Source organism: Myotis nattereri (assembly GCF_964212035.1).
Source record: "Myotis nattereri genome assembly, chromosome: 1".
In the NCBI taxonomy this organism is placed as follows: Eukaryota; Metazoa; Chordata; class Mammalia; order Chiroptera; family Vespertilionidae; genus Myotis; species Myotis nattereri.
The window spans coordinates 79,782,170-79,800,327 of NC_138075.1; the positions used below are offsets into that span (position 1 = coordinate 79,782,170).

Here is an 18,158-nt window from a genome sequence, read left to right on the forward strand (position 1 = left end):
CTGCAACCTCACAGCTACATGATTAGGGTCCAGCATCCTGTCTAGGTTGATAGGAGCCCACTGCTCTAATACTCCCTTATGCATGTAAAGATCTGTTTGACTATACCCAGCCACCGGAAAGTTACCATCCCAGTCGAATATTGGTCATTGAAGAGGATGCTGCCCTAACCAGTTTGGCTCGGTGGATAGAGCGTCGGACTGCGGACTGAAGGTTCCCAGGTTCAATTCCAGTCAAGGGCATGTACCTTGGTTGCAGGCACATCTCCAGTAGGGGGTGTGCAGGAGCAGCTGATCGATGTTTCTCTCTCATCGATGTTTCTAACTATCCCTCTCCCTTCCTCTCTGTAAAAAAAAATCAATAAAGTATATTTTTTTAAATAAAAAAGAGGATGCTGAGACTCCAGCCTGAGGGTTTGAGCCTTGGCTTTGCCACTAGTAGCAACGTGGCTATGGGTAACTCATGCAATCTGGGCCTCAATTCCCCATATATAAAGGTGCCCTTTCCAAACAGAAAATTCTGTGACATGCTCTGTCTGAATTTTTTATTAGAGATCCAAAGGAACAGATGAGAAGCCATCTCAAACAGGATTAAGACTTAACCATCTACTTTGGGGTTATTTATTTGAGAGTCCTAAGGTGGCTTAAATGTCAGGAGACTTGAGTTCAAATTTCAGGCCTGCCTTTACACAAGGTAACCTTAGGTGAAGTTATTTACATTTTTTAAGTTTCAGCCTGCTCATCACTAAAATGGCTTATCAATAGCTATTTAGAGGAGTACCGACGTACATGAGGAAGATGAGAATTGATTACAAAGCATCTGGAATGCAGCAGACATTCAATTGTTGAATCTGAATCTTGTTGCGCACTCCCCACCCAAAGATTCTGGTCCTTTGCTCTTTTGTCCCAGTCTGTCTAACGAAGAAAACCTTGAGAACCTACAGGAAGTTGGCTGTTCTAATCTATACACAACATGGAAGCTATGTAGCAAAACTGCCAAAGGAGGAAGACAGCGCACGAGTTGTTCAGTTCCACATGTCAGACAGTCCTCTCCCAGCTGGAACCACCTTTGCTTCTATAACACTGTTTTTCATTTACCCCAACAAATAAATACTTGAGACTTTTTATGTGTCAGGTCCTACACAAAACCTCAGAGGACATACATGTGGGACCAGTATTGGGCCTGCTTGTCGCTGAAGATCACATAGCTTTTTGCTCCTGGACCTGTGCACATGCACACACAACTTTTGTAGCATATGGTGCCAAGGTACAATGGGAGATCAATTGTGAGCCACAGAAATTCTCTTATCCATTGTAATAAGAAAAAAAGTACACACATACACACCCAGCACTCATCAGCTATTTCTAATTATCATTTCTTAATCGCAGAATTTCTCTAGAAGGTGAATGCATCTTGATTAAAGATATATTTCCATTGTTCCAAATAATCAAATTTTCTTTAAAAAGCCTGTAAATGACAATTCTATTTCTTTATTTAGAGGGTCTAAAAATGGTCTATTCTTCTCAATCAGAAATTCATTACTATAAAATGAATGATAAATATATTGTTTTTCAATTTGCATATATGTTGTTCCTTTATTCTGAAAATATGCAGGTTTAAAAATATTTCATGATATTCCACATGCATAAAAAATTTCAAAATCTGGTATGTGTACAGTGTAAACTTTTCTTATTCTTTTTTAATGAGGACATTTTAATGATTTTTTTTTATATAGCAATCCAATCAACAGGTCAAAAACAGCCATTGTTTCAACTGACAATGACTATGATCTTCTGTGTGCACAAAACATATTAAGTGTTGTAAGCTTGGAGAATTAAAAATTTAGAATACTGTCTATTTCAGCAATGTTTCCTTTTCTTATCTGCCATTTTATTTTTTCGATGATTGGATTTAGATATTTTAAAGGACTCTTTTGTTATGAAATCTTTTTCATATGAATCTTTTTCAAGATTCCCTCTAGTGAAGGTGCCACTTGATACGGAAGCCTTGGGATTCAGCACCGAGCTTCATTTTCCTTCAGCCCTTCAATTAAAATTTGAATGCTTTTTATTTTCATGACAAATTTTAAATTGAGGGCCATAGGAAAAGGAAGGAGAGTGTTAAATGACAAGGTTTCCATACTAAGTGGCACCTTTATGAGAGGTAATCTTGCAAAGCCACGTTTCTAAGCAGGCAGCTTGGCGTTTTCCTTTTCCCGTGCAGCGAATTAATAAAGTAGGGAACCATCAGGTTGAGGAGATGAGTTGTCTACGTCACCGTGTTTCCCCAAGAGGAAAAACAAAACGGGGACGGCTCAAGAACAGCAAAGATACAAATTTGGAAGCATGTAAAAAGTAAGCTTAAAGATACATCAGGCACTAAAATTTCATTAAAAATGTATAACATGAGGAATTGTTTCCATTATAATGCAGAGTATAAAGAATATTATGCACAATTGCCTATATCTATGCAATTTCACCTCAATTATATAAAAATATCTTTGAACGCATTAGGAACAATTAGAAAAACACACCAAAATGTTAGCATTTTGAAATTGGAATTGCCATGAAATTCTTGAAATTTTAAGCGATTTCTCTTCTTTATACTTTATATTTTTATTTTTTTAAGAATAAACATGTATTGCTTTCAATAATTATTGAAAAACAACAACTAAAACAAGGTAGTCACCCTGAATTTTTCTTGTAGTCAAAGAAGTAATACTGGTAACATTCCTTCCACAAAAAAGAAAGTGATATTATTCCCTTGTAAATTTTCCAAATCCTTTTCTCCCCACATTTGGTAGAGTGCATGGTTCTTCTCCTTCTTATGAACCTTCCTCTTTTCCTGTTAGATCTCTAACTGTTGGAGCATCCCAGCTCTCTGTCTTGGCTATACTTTCTTCTTATGTGATCTCAACCATCCACTGTGTTACTTCAATGCCACTTCCGTGCTAAGGCATCCCAAGTTTGTATATCCAGCCCACACCTTCCTGAGCTCCAGTCTGCAACCCTCTACCAGCAATCCCACTTGGGTGTCTATCATCAGGGTCTCAAACGTAACATGGCCAAACAGCATCATTGATCGGCTACCTCCTCCCTTTCCCAGGCTTTCCTAATCCACACTGCCTTGTCTGTACCTTTACAATAAAGAGTATCACTAATTTAATTTACTCAGTTGTTTATACAAAAAAAAATAGAAATTATCCTTGATTTAGTTCTTTTCCTAACCATCCCACCAATTCAATCCATTATCAAGACTTGTTACTGCCACCTCAACATATATCCTGAGTCCAACACCACTTGTATGACTTCCTCTTGGCCATAGCCCATCATATCTCAACTGGACCTGCTCAGGGGCTGCCTACACGGTGTACACTCTGCCCCCATCTGTCTCTTAGTAGAAAGGATGTGAACTATGCCATGTCATGTCTGTTTAAAAACTGTCCCCCATATTCCACTATCCATATGATAAAATCTAAGCTCCATATAATGGTGGACAAAAACCTACCTACCCCCTAAATCTTATTTCTTCTGCATTCTCACTGTATGCCAGCCACACTGACCTTTCTTTAGTCCCTTAATTGCATCAAATTGTTTGTCTCTTTTGCCAGGTCTGTCTCCACAAATGGTCCTTTCCCTAATTCTCAGACCAAAACAGACCTGAAGTTAGCACACTCCTAATTTCCTCTAAGGCTCAGGTTGTGCCAGGACCGCCAGGCTCTCAGGAGATCTAACAGCCCTCAAAGAGTCAGAGGTTGGGCTGAGCAGCAGCATTTGCAGAAAGGAGCTGGTCACTCCCTGCCATCAGGGTTCACGCAGGCAAGCCCCATCACCCACAGCAGCTAAATGCTAGATTACACAGCTCAAGGACAAGTTAATGGGATTTGGGGGAACATAATAGGAAACAAGAAATTACAAAGGAAAATGCACTTAAAATAGAAATAGTTTAAGATGGAGCTGTAGAATAGTGCCAGCTAAATACATCAAACCATATTTACATTTCTGTGTTATCTTTAGGGACAAGCAGGAAAGAAGATGCAGAGTCACTGAAGTATTTCTAAATTTTGTTAGAGCCGGCATTTAACTTTACTTCTATGAATCTTAAAGAATCAGAATATGGGGCATCTATAACCCCAAAGTGCTACACACTGATTGCACAGGTGTGGCTTTGAAAAAGGTCGATTTATAGACTTCAAGCTTGTCAGTAACCCCAGGCACAGGAGGCACCAGCTCTAGTAGCATATTGTGTGCAGAGAGCTTTGCGGTTCACAGGGCCCAACCTACATTATCCTGCTTGGATCTCACAGCAACCCAGGTTTTTAATTCCCCTTGTTCTACAGATGTAGAAACTTATGTCCATGGCTTTTATGCAATTTGACTAAAGAATCGGTTATAAAGTTCAAGTCTAGACCATGTTCTTCTAAGTCCTAGTACATCCTATATAATAAAAGGCTAATATGCAAATAGACCCAACGGTGGAACAACTGAACAATCAGTCGCTATGACGTGCGCTGACCACCAGGGGGCATGTGCTGAACATGGTGGGTGTTGGCTGCAGCCAGATGGTGGAGCAGGTGAGCAGGGGCACCTGACCAAGGTGGGGTGCCGGTCGCTGTCATTGGGGAAAGCCTCTGGTGGTTACTGAAAATTCTTTGCTCCTATGTGCCGTTGTCCTGCCCAGCACTTGCACCTGCTGCCGGCGCCGGGCCTGCTCGCACCTGCAGCCAGCACTGGAGCCACCGCTCGCACACGCTGCTGGTGCCCAGTGCCAGTCCCAATCACTCGGCACCATCAGCAGGTGTGAGCAGTGGCTGCCAGCCCTGATTTCCCCTGAGGGCTTCTCCACCTCCCCCTGCTCCTGAGGGGCAATTGGGGCAGCAGCCGCCATTCACACCCACTGAAGGTGCTGGCCCCGCTCGCACCCACTGCTGGCAGTGGTCCCAATCGCTCCGCATCGTCAGCAGGTGGGAGTGGGACCGGCTCCATTAGTGTATGGGAGTGGCGGCAGCAGGAGCATAGCTGCCAGCAGACAGGGGACAGGGGGCCACAGTGGGAGGGGCCAGGTAGGGTTGCAAAGGATGGGCCAAGACCCACCCCTGTGCCTACCGCAGCCTCGCAGCCCACAGTTCAAGGTGCATGAATTCATGCACTGGGCCCCTAGTTAGAAAATCAAGTTGTGGTACCTGGAAAAAACAATGTTCTAGAATGCAGAAGACATGTTAGTTCTGGTCCTATTATCAACTAGAAGCCTGGTGCACAAAAATTTGTGCACTGGTGGGGGGGGGGGGTTCCCTCAGCCCAACCTGTGCCCTCTCACAGTCTGGGACCTCTCGGGAGATAACCACCTGCTGGCTTAGGCCCGCTCCCCTGGTGGCAGATGGCATGCCCAATCCCACGGTGTCTGCCCTGTCTCCCCCGGTTGCAGATGGCAGGCCTGGATCCCGAGCTGGGTCGGGTGGCAGCTCAGATAGTGCTGTTGCCTGCCCCGCCAGCCCCGCCCCACACATGACAGGCCCGGATCCCACACTGGGGCAGGTGGCGGCTGGGGATCACACTGCTGCCAGCCCCAGGCAGGGCAGAGCAGCAGGATTTGCCTGCAGTATGCAAATTAGCCATCATCTTTGTTGGCAGTTAATTGCATATCATGCTGATTAGCCCATGGGAGAAGTAGCAAAGGTATGGTCAATTACCATGTTTGTCTATTATTAGATAGGATTAGCAAGTGTGACCTTGAGCGAGTTAACCTATTTAGGCCTTAGTTTCCTTATGTGTAAAGATGGGTACAATAACATCTGCCTTAGTGCTACCATAGGCTGTTTTAAGGAGCAATTGTGACTTCTGATCACACCTTCTTTTGCTCTTCCCCAGCTCACACCACTCCTGCACATGACCTTTCAACTGTCCTCAGGAGAAGCCCATTCCTACTTGAAGATCCCACCACCTGACCCCTAGCATGCACTTTCCCTGATCTGCATAGCTTGCCCATCCTGAAGGTCACTAATCACATGTCCCCATATTAGAGAGGACTTCACTGGCTACACAAAATAGAACAGATAACTTCAGTTCCCAACCCATACTCCTTTTTCATCTACTCTGCTTTATTGTTCTCCTTAGAACATATTTCTTCATCATCTGACATATTTGTGTTCCACAACTAGATTATCATCTTCATGAAAGCAGGAATTTTTGTCTATGTTGGTAATCCTGAAGCCTAGGACAGTGGCTGGCACAGAGTATGTCCTTTAAACACTGATCTACTAAATGGATGAAAGAATTGAATAAACCAATTTTATGATTGAATATATGATTATTATAATACCTAGTCTTTTCTGGGTCTGTCTACCATAAGAAAGGTTATATATAGCATTTTGGGTATTAAAATCTGTGTCTTTAATGGTAATCTTTGCAACTCACAATTTTAAAGGAGTTAGCAGATCACAGGCCTAGAAAACACATCTATATGATAATTAGTTACCATAGCCTACATTTAACAATATAAGTCCTACCAAGCCTTTAAATTTTCTATTTCTATTGCTTACACCAGAGATGTTAAAAAAAAATCACTATCCAGAATTGCCATGGCTGTGAAAAAAATCAGAAAGTAAAAATAAAATAAAAATAAAATTCCTCACATCAGAAGAATCTCACAACAAAAACTTTCTGAACAATTCAGTGGTCATTTCTGGGAAGGAAAGAAGGGAAAAGAATGGAATGTCGAGCTATATTCATAATATTAAAAAAAAAAGAAAAAAGATGCTTGGCCAGTGTGGCTCAGTGTTTGAGCATTAACCCATGCACTAAGAGGTCACTGGTTCCATTCATGGTCAGAACACATGCCCAGCTTGTGGGCTCGATTACCAATAGGGTGAATGCAGGAGGCAGCTGATCAATGTTCCTCTCTCATCAATATTTCTATCTCTCTCTGCCTTCCCCTTCCTCTCTCTAAAAATCAATAAAAACATGTTTCTTATAAAAAAAGAGAGAGAGAAAGAGATGGAGCAAATATGACAAGATAGTAAATCTGGGTGTACTTTTCTATATGTTTAAGCTATTATATAATTTTTTTAAAAAGGAAAAGAAACCAAGCAGTACAATATCTCCATTATAGTTACCAGAACCTGCTGATCTCAGCCTCTGAAAGATGGAAAACACCTTAGTAGTCATCCAGACTAATGTGTATCCAAAGTATGAGTAACCTTCTCCAACAGCCCAACAGCATATGCTAAGCTGTGCTGCTTCATGATCCCTTTCTTCCATTGGCAAGGCCTTCTTCCATTCCTTAGAGTATTCCAAACATTTATTTTATCATCATCCTTACCCCAGTAGCCTTATCTGAAGCGGAGGATCTTATATAGTTGAAAAAGACCAGATGAGTTATTCAGTTCTTTCTCTTTCTCCAAACGTGTGTGTGTGCATATCTGAAAATCCTTCCTTTAATTGAAATCAGCCTCTCTGTTGATTTCTACCCATTGGTCTGTGTGCGCTCTGGTCACATGGCAGCCCTTCAAATACTGTAAGACAGCAACTGCACCCCTTTGAGTTTTTCCCATGTTAAATGCTACCATCGTGTTCAACTTGTGCAGTGGGAAGAAAGACGCTTGGCTAACCACCACTAGTAGACAATATTTGATAGGGGAGAACCATCAAGTTGGTATTCTGCATAAAGAATTCTGTATTTCTATATGGCTAATTTTAACAAGGAATTCACAGATTTCAAACATTTTTTTTAACAGCTTGAGATCTGAATGAAATTAAAATTTAATGTGACTAGTTTCCTATACTTTTAAAATCAATCTTAAACAAAACTAAGGTCCCAGATTGGTGTTTTCAATTAAATAATTCAAGACTTTAAAAACTATGCTAATATCTGGAAGGCAGCTGGACAGATGTTATTGAAAATCACTTGGTAGCATTATTTGGTACTGTTATAGGGAGAAGTGTCTGGGCAAGATTTCTAATGAGATGATAGGAAAAGAAGCCAAAAGAATGTAAAATGCAGCAACTAGTGTTTGCCAAATAATTGTTAAAATCTTCTGTGACTATTTAACAATGTGTAAGTTTGAAATTTAGATATATTTCCATCTACTTAAAAATCACACAGCCTCGTCTTAAATGTGAACTTAATCTAAAGGTTTAAACAATAATTTATTTAAAAAAATAAACCTTGGCCCAGCTGGTGTGGCTCAGTGGTTGAGTATTGACCTATGAGGTCACAGTTCAATTCCCAGTCAGAGCACATGGCCAGGTTGTGGGCTCAGTCCCCAGTTGGCAGCTGACCAATGATTCTCTCTCATCATTGATGTTTCTATCTCTCTCTCCCTCTCCCTTCCTCTCTGATATCAATAAAAATATCTTTAATATATATATATATATATATATATATATATATATATATATACACACACACACACACACACACACACACACACACACCTTGGAACGGCAACAGGTACAAGTGAGTAAATATGAGCGCTACTCAAAGTGAGGACTGCAAACTGTGCTTTCTGGTCCTGTTCTTCAGTAAGAGCAGAAATTGACATAGTACATTTAGAAACTTCTTAGAACTTGGACACAGTAATTTGAAGTCTGCTGAATCTAATACCTTTTTAAAAAATGTAGACTTATCTTTTTTCATTTGATTTTTCTACCAATGCATTTTTACTCTTTTTTATTAAAGCATTGGTCCAAGCAGACTGGAAATTTAAAAATGGTCCTTTACCACAGAGCTATTTTGAGAAGCCAGCACTAGAATAATTGGAATTTGAGCCCTTTTTCTTACTTATATAATTTCTTCTTTACAATCCCGAGTAATGTGTACAATCTTAATGCTGCAAAGCCCTATATTGCCAGGAGATACATGCAATTAGGGAGTAATTCACAGAATCTTTAAAAGGTATGAAACTCAAAATATCTTAAAAGATGCTGAACAGGAGAACTCCCACTGAGGGGATTCCAACAATAAGAAGTAGTTCAACTATACCAGCCACTTACTCTTTCATTGGCCAAAGGGGAAGTATTCCCTCCTTGCTGAGAAACCACATATTGGTAAAGACGTGAGAACCATTATTAAAGGAAAGGTCATCTTTGTGAGTGTCTTGGGTTACTTTGAAAAGAAAATGACTGTAACCCCATTTAGAACCCCAGCTCATGAATATGCTGAGATGAGGAAAAGTCTGTAAAGCAATTAGTCTTCATTGGAATTTTTAAAAAGTAAATTGTTTTGTTCTAGTCTATAATTTCCGTATTTAGCCTTGTGTTTTAAAGGCATCAGATAAAAACAATTAGTGATAAATATTTTCAGTCTTTAAAAAAATTCTACTACCAATCTCAAAAAAGTACCAAACCCTGGCTGGGTGGCTCAACTAATTAAATTAAATTAAACTTAATTTAAATTAAAACCTATCTATATAATAAAGAGCCAGGGTCTTAAAGACCAAAGGCTCGACCAGGCAGGAAGTCAGTGCTGGGTTGCCGTGGTGACCCAGCACTGACTGAGGCTGCTGCCGGTGTCCTGACCCAGCACTGACTGCCTAGGGGGCTGCGGATCAGGCCTGGAAAGAGGCCTGTAGAGAGAGAGGCAGGGTCTGATCCGTAGCCTCTCTGGCAGCTGTTGATTAGAACTTGCCTCTCTTTCTCTCCTAGCCTGACTAATAGCTGGGCCTCCACTGGGGCTGCTGATCAGCCCTGCCTTTCTGATCAGGCCCCATTGATAGGCCCAGAGATGCTGACTGGCATAGAAACTGACCAATCAGAACCAAATCTGGGTCAACTGTGAGAATCCAACGGCTGCCTAGGAGGTGGAGCTTTTGACACTGACTGGCATAGAAACTGACCAATCAGAACAAAATTGGATGGCAGAGGAGGGCAATTGGGGGCGAGATCAGTCCTGCAGGGGAGGGCAGTTGGGAGCAAGGTTAGGCGGGCAGGGGAGGGCAATTAGGGGTGATCAGGCAGGCAGAGGCAGTTAGGGGCAATCAGGTCGGCAGGGAAGGGCAGCTGGGGGTGAGATCAGGTTGGCAGGGGAGGGCAGTTGGAGGCGAGATCTGGATGGTAGGGGAGGGCAGTTGGGGGTGAGATAAGGCTGGCAAGGGAGGGCAGTTAGGGGTGATCAGGCAGGCAGGCAGAGGAGTGGTTAGGAGCCAGCAGTCCCAGATTGTGAAAAGGGTGTCTGACTGCCATGCACTGGACCTCTAGTATGATTTAATAAAGAGGTTGCAGGTTCGATCTTTGGTCGGGGCATAGACCAGAGGCAACCGATTGATGTTTCTCGCTCTCATCAATGTTTCTCTCTTTCTCTCTCCTTTCCTCTTTCTCTAAAAATAAATAAATAAATAAGTAAGTAAGTAAGTAAAATAAATCAAAAAAACATATCCTTGGGTGATGATATTTTTTAAAAAAGTATCACCAAGAAGTGGAAATGAGATGAAGTGGTCACTAAAGCATGGGAAAATAATGTTTCTTTTCCAGGGAAGGGGTTTGAGGATGCAAATTCAGAAACACTGTTAATTGACAGGTAGTGTGACCCTTACATATCCTCTACTGTGCCTTGTTTTTTATGTCAACGTGTCATTCTTTAGCTGCTCAGGGTTATTGGGATTTACTGAGCCTTAAGCAAATTATGCATTATCTTTTATTGTCATGTGACAACAGGCACTAAAAAATATGCCAATGTGAGGCAAAAAATGAAGGCATTTTTCTCCTGGATTTAATTGCACAAGCACCTTAATTTCCGATGGCTGAGGTCAATATTTGGGGGGCTGGGTTGGGGGTGTGGAGAGATTGAGGGGGAAAAAAGGAAATAAAAAACTCATAGACAAAACTGTGGTGATTGCTGGAGACAGGGGGCATAAGAGGAAGTGGAGGAGGGTATGGGTGGATAAAAGGTGATGGAAGGAGACTTGACTTGGGGTGGTGAACACACAATACAGTCTACAGATGATGTGTTGTGAAACTGTGCACCTGAAATCTGTATAATTTTGTTAACCAGTGTCACCCCAATAAATTCAATAAACAACCCAAAATATCATTCCATGACTATTTCCCAAGTTTTGGTCACAAGATAGATTTTAAAGATCTGCTTGATCCTTCCCTTATGTTTTAGTGCAATCATTTAGTACTATTAGAATAGGCAGCGAGTTAGATAAAGGGCCAGGATTGGGGAAAATGAAGAGGAAGTCTATTTTGCTTACAATGGCTAGAGGGGAAAAAGGGGGGACATTATCTCATACCAGACAGCATGCCCCACACTAAGAAAGGAATTCTAAGAAGAGCACAGGTCAGCATATTACATATAAAATTTTTTACAGGGCACCCACAAAAATGGGGAAGGGAGAGACTTGAAACCTTTCCATATGATCCTGACATCTGGGAGGGATAGCACAGAAACCTAAGGAATAAAATATATATAATCGTTAAGACCACCATTAGGTGGGACACTCAGACTAGCTGAGTTGCCCACTCAGATTATATCTGGGTGTATTTAGTATAATAAACTTAACTTGCTTTGTTTGCTATTTGTTGCCTCTTGTTTGAATTTATTCCTATAAGCAAGACAAGAACTGGGGTGAGATGGGCTGGAGACCTGCTGGTATTCATGAGTATGGCACCATATCACAAGGTTGAGGAGTAAAGTTTGCATCTTAGCTGGATAGTAAATTGTTTAGCTTGTTGTTTTGCTTTGTTTAACTAAACTTCAAAATACTAGCTAGTGCAATGATTTCTTGTACTGTCCTTAATAACTGAATAAGAAAAAAATCTATGAACCTGTGACAATTATACATCTTCAAAGATAAGCTGACAGAATTGTCTTCACCCTTCCTAAAGAATATATCTATCCTTTTCTTTCCTCATTTAAAAGACCACATGAGACTATCCTGTGTGCCAGGGGGCCAGCCCCTCAGAGCCTTGGTGTAGATTTTGCTGGCTCTGCAGATGTCTCTCTCTTCTATAGCTTGTATCAGCTTTCACAAAGACTCATTCATTTTCTTAACTTTTGCATTTAAAATATACATTAAAAGAATGGGCTATGCATAATTCTCTGATGAATAATTTCAATAATGAATCAAGATTTATGAGCTTGCCCTGGCTGGTGTGGCTCAGTTGGTTGGGCGTCATCTAGTGCACCAAAAGGTTGCTGGTTCAATCCCAGTCAGGGCACATGCCCGGGTTGTGGGCTTGATCCTTGGTAGGAGGCAGCTGATCAATATTTTGCTCTCAAATCAATGTTTTGCTCTCTTCCTCTCCATTCCTCTCTCTCTAAAAATCAATTTTAAAAATCTTAAAAAAATACTTAAGAGCTTGCTTTTGCAATTTTAGGTATTTGTTTTTGCATTTTAGTATTTTGCTAATTTTCAGAAAATTATTTCCTCAATTGTTTTAAACGTATAAATTAGGCAGTAGGATAGTTGCAAAGCAAATATTAGTCTCCCTCAGCTTTACCATTATCACCAGAAGTTATTTATCACAATGCTTGAGTCAACACTGTCTTTTTCAAGGAGGAGAGATGGGCCCTAGTCAGTTTGGCTCAGTGGAGAGAGCATCGCCCTGCAGACTGAAGGATCCTAGGTTCCATCCAGCCAAGGGCACATGCCCAGATTGTGGGCTTGATCCCCAGTGTGGGGTATGCAGGTGGCAGCTGATCAATGATTCTCTCTCATCATTGATGTTTCTACCTCTCTCTCCTTCTCTCTTACTCTCTAAAATCAATAGAAGTAAAATAAAATTTTTTAAAAAGGAGAGATGGGAATCACGGATGAGAACAATTTGTCATGTTTCTCAGAGATTCACAGAAGTACACAGTTGCATTTCATATCAGGAAGGTCAGACTTTGGAGCTCCCTGCATTCCTGTAACAACTTCAGCACAGAAATAGGACAAAAATGACTAGATTGAGATAAAAGCACAACAGAGATGGCTTTGCAAGTTCTTTCATTTCCACTGTGGTTCAAAACCACACTCTGATAGAATTCCTTTAGCTGGTGGTAGAAGTGAGGCTCTCAAGAGCCAAGCAGTCAGATGTCAAGCACATGGTCTAGTGAGTTACCCAGAATTAACACATGCTGGGGGGCTAAGAGTCTTTCACCACTAAAACAATGCAATAATCATTGCCATTACCATTGGTACTACTATTATTATGATGAACACTATTACTGCTGTTATAGTTCTATGTCATCCTAAGCCAGTCATCATAAGGCACTACTTAATAAGAACACACTAGGCAAGTCATTTGAATTTTGGAAAATAGCCCAGTAAAGGAAAATACAAATTTTTCTTTGCTTGATCCTTTTAGTGAGGAAGTAAGTTACTGAAACTTTTTTTTTAAGTTATCAAAATTAGCATCAACTGATATCATGGTATATTTATACAAATAGTCTTCCTCTTTTTTCTTCTTGTTTCCAATCAGTATGCACACCCATCCTATTCAACTAGTTCTAATCCAACTCCAATAAATAATTTTTATCAGCTGAAGGTAGAATAAATAAATCAGTGAATCAATCAGTCTCCTCCCCCTTTCCTTCCCTGGGCTAAGTTTTACAGACCAAAAATAGGTATAATGGGAACCTAAAAGAAAATGGCAACCACCACATAATCGTTGATAATATGATAACTCTGATTTTGAGTTAACTACCAGGGAAAACAGAAAGACTCTAATATCTATATATATATAAGTCTAAGTGACCAAAGGACCAAACAACCAGTCGACTGGTTGCTATGATGCGCACTGACCACCAGGAGGCAGACGCTCAATGCAGGAGCTGCCCCCTGGTGGTCAGTGCACTCCCACAGCAGGAGCGCCGTTCAGTTGACCAACCCATCCTGGCAGCCCACCAACCAGGTGGTGGCCACTCACTCCCTCAGTAGTCCTGCAGGTCTAATCTCTGGAGAACGGGCCAGGCACTGATGGACCTGTGCTGCCGGCACGAACCCGACAGCGCCGCCAGGCACTGTGGCTGCTTCCCTCCCTAGATGCTCCTTAAGGAAGAAAGAATATAAAAGCGGCTACCAGCTGGCTTCCAACAACTGGCAGGAAAGTCAGCCAGATGGATCTGGATCCTGGGCAGGCAATCGCATCCTGCCTCCCTCACCTACCCCCAACCCCCTTGGGACAGGTGCCAGATGCAGGGCTTACAGCTGGCGAGTGCCACTGTGGTGGTGCGAGCCTCTCTCGATCACGACTATCTGGGCCCGAGCCCGCGACAGTTACCGCGGGCTGGGATGAGCAGGAGCCGCAGGCAGGAGCAGCAGGCGGTGTTGGACTGTGGGTTTCCACCCCATCCCCACAGGCCACCCCAGGGACCCCGCCTGTGCAGGACTTTGTGCACCAGGCCTCTAGTGTAGGTATATGCTCTGCTCAGAAGTGGCTATAGTGCCTTCCATTTCAACTTAGGGTAAAATCACTCCCAAGAAATATAACCTATAAGCTCCTCAGCCCCTGAATTTGGATTAGGTGTTTCATGATAAAGGGATTGGGTGCTACCTGCCTAAATTGCTATGGAAGCTTAACTGAGCTTAGAGAAAAGTCAGACTGATCAGGTGGAGGGGTCAATCTCTTATCGCATTTATTCTTAAAGCACCTAAGGAAATCCTTAACTAAAACAGCCGGCTGGACAGTATTCTCCAAACATAAATCATGTGCTAATACCTTTCTGAGGCATGCCATGGATAACATACTAAAAGCCCATAGACATCACCCTGGCATCTTCTAGGGCCTATAAATCCAAGCTTTGCAACTGTATAACTAGCCACAGCAAAATTTTTGCAGATTTTTCAAAGGTGCAATTTTCATTTATGCAATAAGTTTCATCTCTACCTAATGGTAGCTGTTGAAGTGTAGCTGAAATAGGTTTATTTGTTTTGCAGAGTGTAGGGGTACTACTGCCTTTTTAAAACCTTTCCCCTCCTACCCACCAGAAAATTTTAGGGAGAACTCAGGGTCAGGTCCAAAGTTTACCAGCTCCTGAATTCCCCAGGAATCTGTGATCCCTGGGGACCTTACTTCTCAGAATGCCATCCCTGAACCAACAGCATCAGCACCCCTGGGATACTGTTAGAAATGTAGATTCTCAAGCTCCACCCAGACAGTGTATTATAATCTGCATTTTAAAAAGATCCCTGGGAGAGGCGCATGCACATTCCATTTGAGAAGTGCTGATTCAGGAAACCAGTCCTTCCAGAGTAGAGATCTCTCCAGCTTAGAAATTAGGGTAGTTGACTCCTGGACACAAACTTGACCATTCCTAGACCATTCCTACTTCCCAGGGTCATCCTGTCATGAATAAACAAGGGGAGGCACAGTGCAGCCTATGACTTGGGACCAGCTGAGAAAAATCCACCTCTGCTCAGGAAGCAGAGCATAAGGAAACCAGAGGAGGAAGAAAATACACCCCTGGTGAACTTGGTAGGTTCAGGAGTTCAAGGAGTTGAGCAACTCTAAATTAGTAGGCAAAGGTAAGACTAGAATCCTTTTTCAACATTATTCCTGATCATAGCAACTCAGGTAACACTTTTGTAGAAAAAAACTCAACTGTCAGAATGAAGCAAAAGCTACAGGGAAAGGTGAAAGGTAATCAAAGGTGTGTTTGATTTCCTATGTTTTTCACACTTTTTATAAGGTATTGGCAACCCAAATGGGAACAGGAGGCTCATTACATGTTCTTCATTGACGAAGAATGTGAGAAAAGGCTATCACCAGCACAGCAAGCCTTCTCCAAGCACCACCAGCAGCGTAAACATCCCCAAATAATCTACAGGGATTAACATTTTCAACTAAAAATTAGTTGCATCTAAGTCCTAGAAAACTGGATATTCACATGCAAAAGAATGAAGTTGAATATCTACCTATACAAAAATTAACTCAAAACGGATCATAGACTTAAAAGTAAGAAGTAAAACTTTAAAAAATCTAGGTGTAAATCTTTGTGACCATGGATCAGGCATTAGTTTCTTAGATCTGATACTAAAAGTATGAGGTAAAAGGAAAAATAAAGGACTTCATCAAAATTAAAAACCTTTGTGTCAAAAAGAACACCATCAATTAAGTGAGAAGACAACACACAGAATAGGAGAAAATATTTGCTAACCATATTTCTAATAAGGGTCTTGTATCCAGGACAACTAAGCAATAAAAAGACAACCCAACTTTAAAAATGGACAAAGATTTGAATAGACATTTCTACAAAGAAGATATACAAATGGCCAATACACACATGAAAAAATGCTCAACATTATTAGTCATTAGAAATATAGAAATCAAACCACAATGAGATAACAATTTCACATCCACTAGGATGACTAATGTCAAAAGGACGGATAGTAACAAGTGTTAGTGAGGATGTGGAAAAATGAAAACATTTACTGATGGAAATGAAAAAAGGTGCAACCATTTTGGTGAAGTCTTTGACATTCAGTTACAACATGACCCAGCAACTCCATTCATAGATGGACACCAATAAAAATGAAGACATATGTCCACACAAATACTTGTATATAAATGTTCATAGTAGCCTTAGTAGAAACAACCGTGTATTAGTTTTCTATTGCCATTGTGACAAGTTACCACAGACTCAATGTCTTAAAACAACACAAATGTATTATATTATTTTCTTTAGGTCTCACTCCTTTTTGGAAGCAGTGGGGAGAATGTTTCGTTGGTTCCTCCAGCTTCTAAATCCACCCACATTCATTGACTCCTCTCTCTTGAAAGCCAGCAATGTTGCATCTCTTTGATTCTTCTTTCTACAGTCACATCTCACTTTGACAAAAGACATGAGCCTACTTTCAGGGACTCATGCAATTAACTTAGGTCCACCAGGTAATCCAGAATAAGTTACTCATCTCAAAAGGTCTTTAACTTTACTGACAACAGAGTGGTGATGCCAGGGGTGGGGTTGGATGGGCACAGGGGGGATAACTAAAGACTTGGGGTGCTGAACACACAATACAGTGTGCAGATGATGTGTTGTGGAATTGTGAACCTGAAACCTGTTTAATTTTGTTAATTAGTATCACCCCAATAAATTTAATAAAAAGGAAAAAAATAAAGTCCTTAACCTTAACCACATTTGTAAAGTCCCCTTTGCCATATAAAGTAACAGGGATTAGGACATGAACATCTTTGGGTAATGTTATTCTGCCTATCACCAACTTAAATGTCCATCAGTTGATGAGTGGATAAACAAGATGTAGTATATTCATACAATGGATATCATTCAACAATAAAAAATAATGAAGTACTTTTATACACCTCAAACTGGATGCCTTTTAAAACATTATACTAGGTGAAAGAAGCCAGTCACAAAGACCATATGATTCTACTTATATGAAATTCCCAGAATAAGTAAATACACAGAGAATAAAATAAGTTCTTAATTACCAGGGGATGGGAGTATATGTGGAGGGGGAGGTCGGTTAGTGGTGGTGTCGAGTATCCATTAATGTGTATGGTTTGGGGATGGAAAAGATAGTGATGAAGTAGATAATGGTGATGTCTGTATATAAGGCTGTGAACATTAAAAAGAGCACTGAATTATAAACTCAGAATAGGTGTATGGTATGTAACATATCAATAAAGTCATTCTTAGGGGGAAAAGGTAATTGTGGTTAAGGCATCAAAGACATGACCTTGATGGTTTTATTTAAATTATATCAACACAATCCTATAGCCATTACCAAAGGAGCCAGAATTATGGGGTGTTCATGGTGTGAGGAAGCCACTGGTAGTGCTAAGAATCATAAAAAACATTTACTTTTTTTAAAAGGGGGTAATTATTTCTTTAAATATTTAGCTACAGGCATAGATTTCTAAATGGGGGTGGGAGGGGGATGATTGGGTGGGAAATCTTATTTAGTTGATGAAATGGAAGAGAATGAAAAAGTTTCGTTTAATAAAATAATTTAGAATTGGTTGTCTGTCAAACTGCTGAAGAGTAAGGACTTACTTATCAATACAAATTTGCTAAAACATGAGACTGAACTGCACAGTCTGGTATCATCTTCTTCCCATTACATCAGCTCACCAGAATGTACGTTAGTACATTCTTACCCCAGAACACAGCTAACTGTTGGTTGAGAGATGAAATGTGGGAAAGCAAAATCATAACACCTCATGTTTGACTTTCTTTAGCAAACATTTGGCCTCAATATACGGTTCCATTTTTGTTCTAA

At 40.9% G+C, this 18,158-nt stretch overlaps 1 protein-coding gene across 2 annotated transcripts in view; it reads right to left on the bottom strand.

Moving 5' to 3' along the window:
• The window catches only part of STXBP6 (syntaxin binding protein 6), a 267,387-nt gene that overhangs the window by 107,744 nt on the left and 141,485 nt on the right, over nt 1–18,158 (bottom strand). The window lies entirely within an intron of this gene.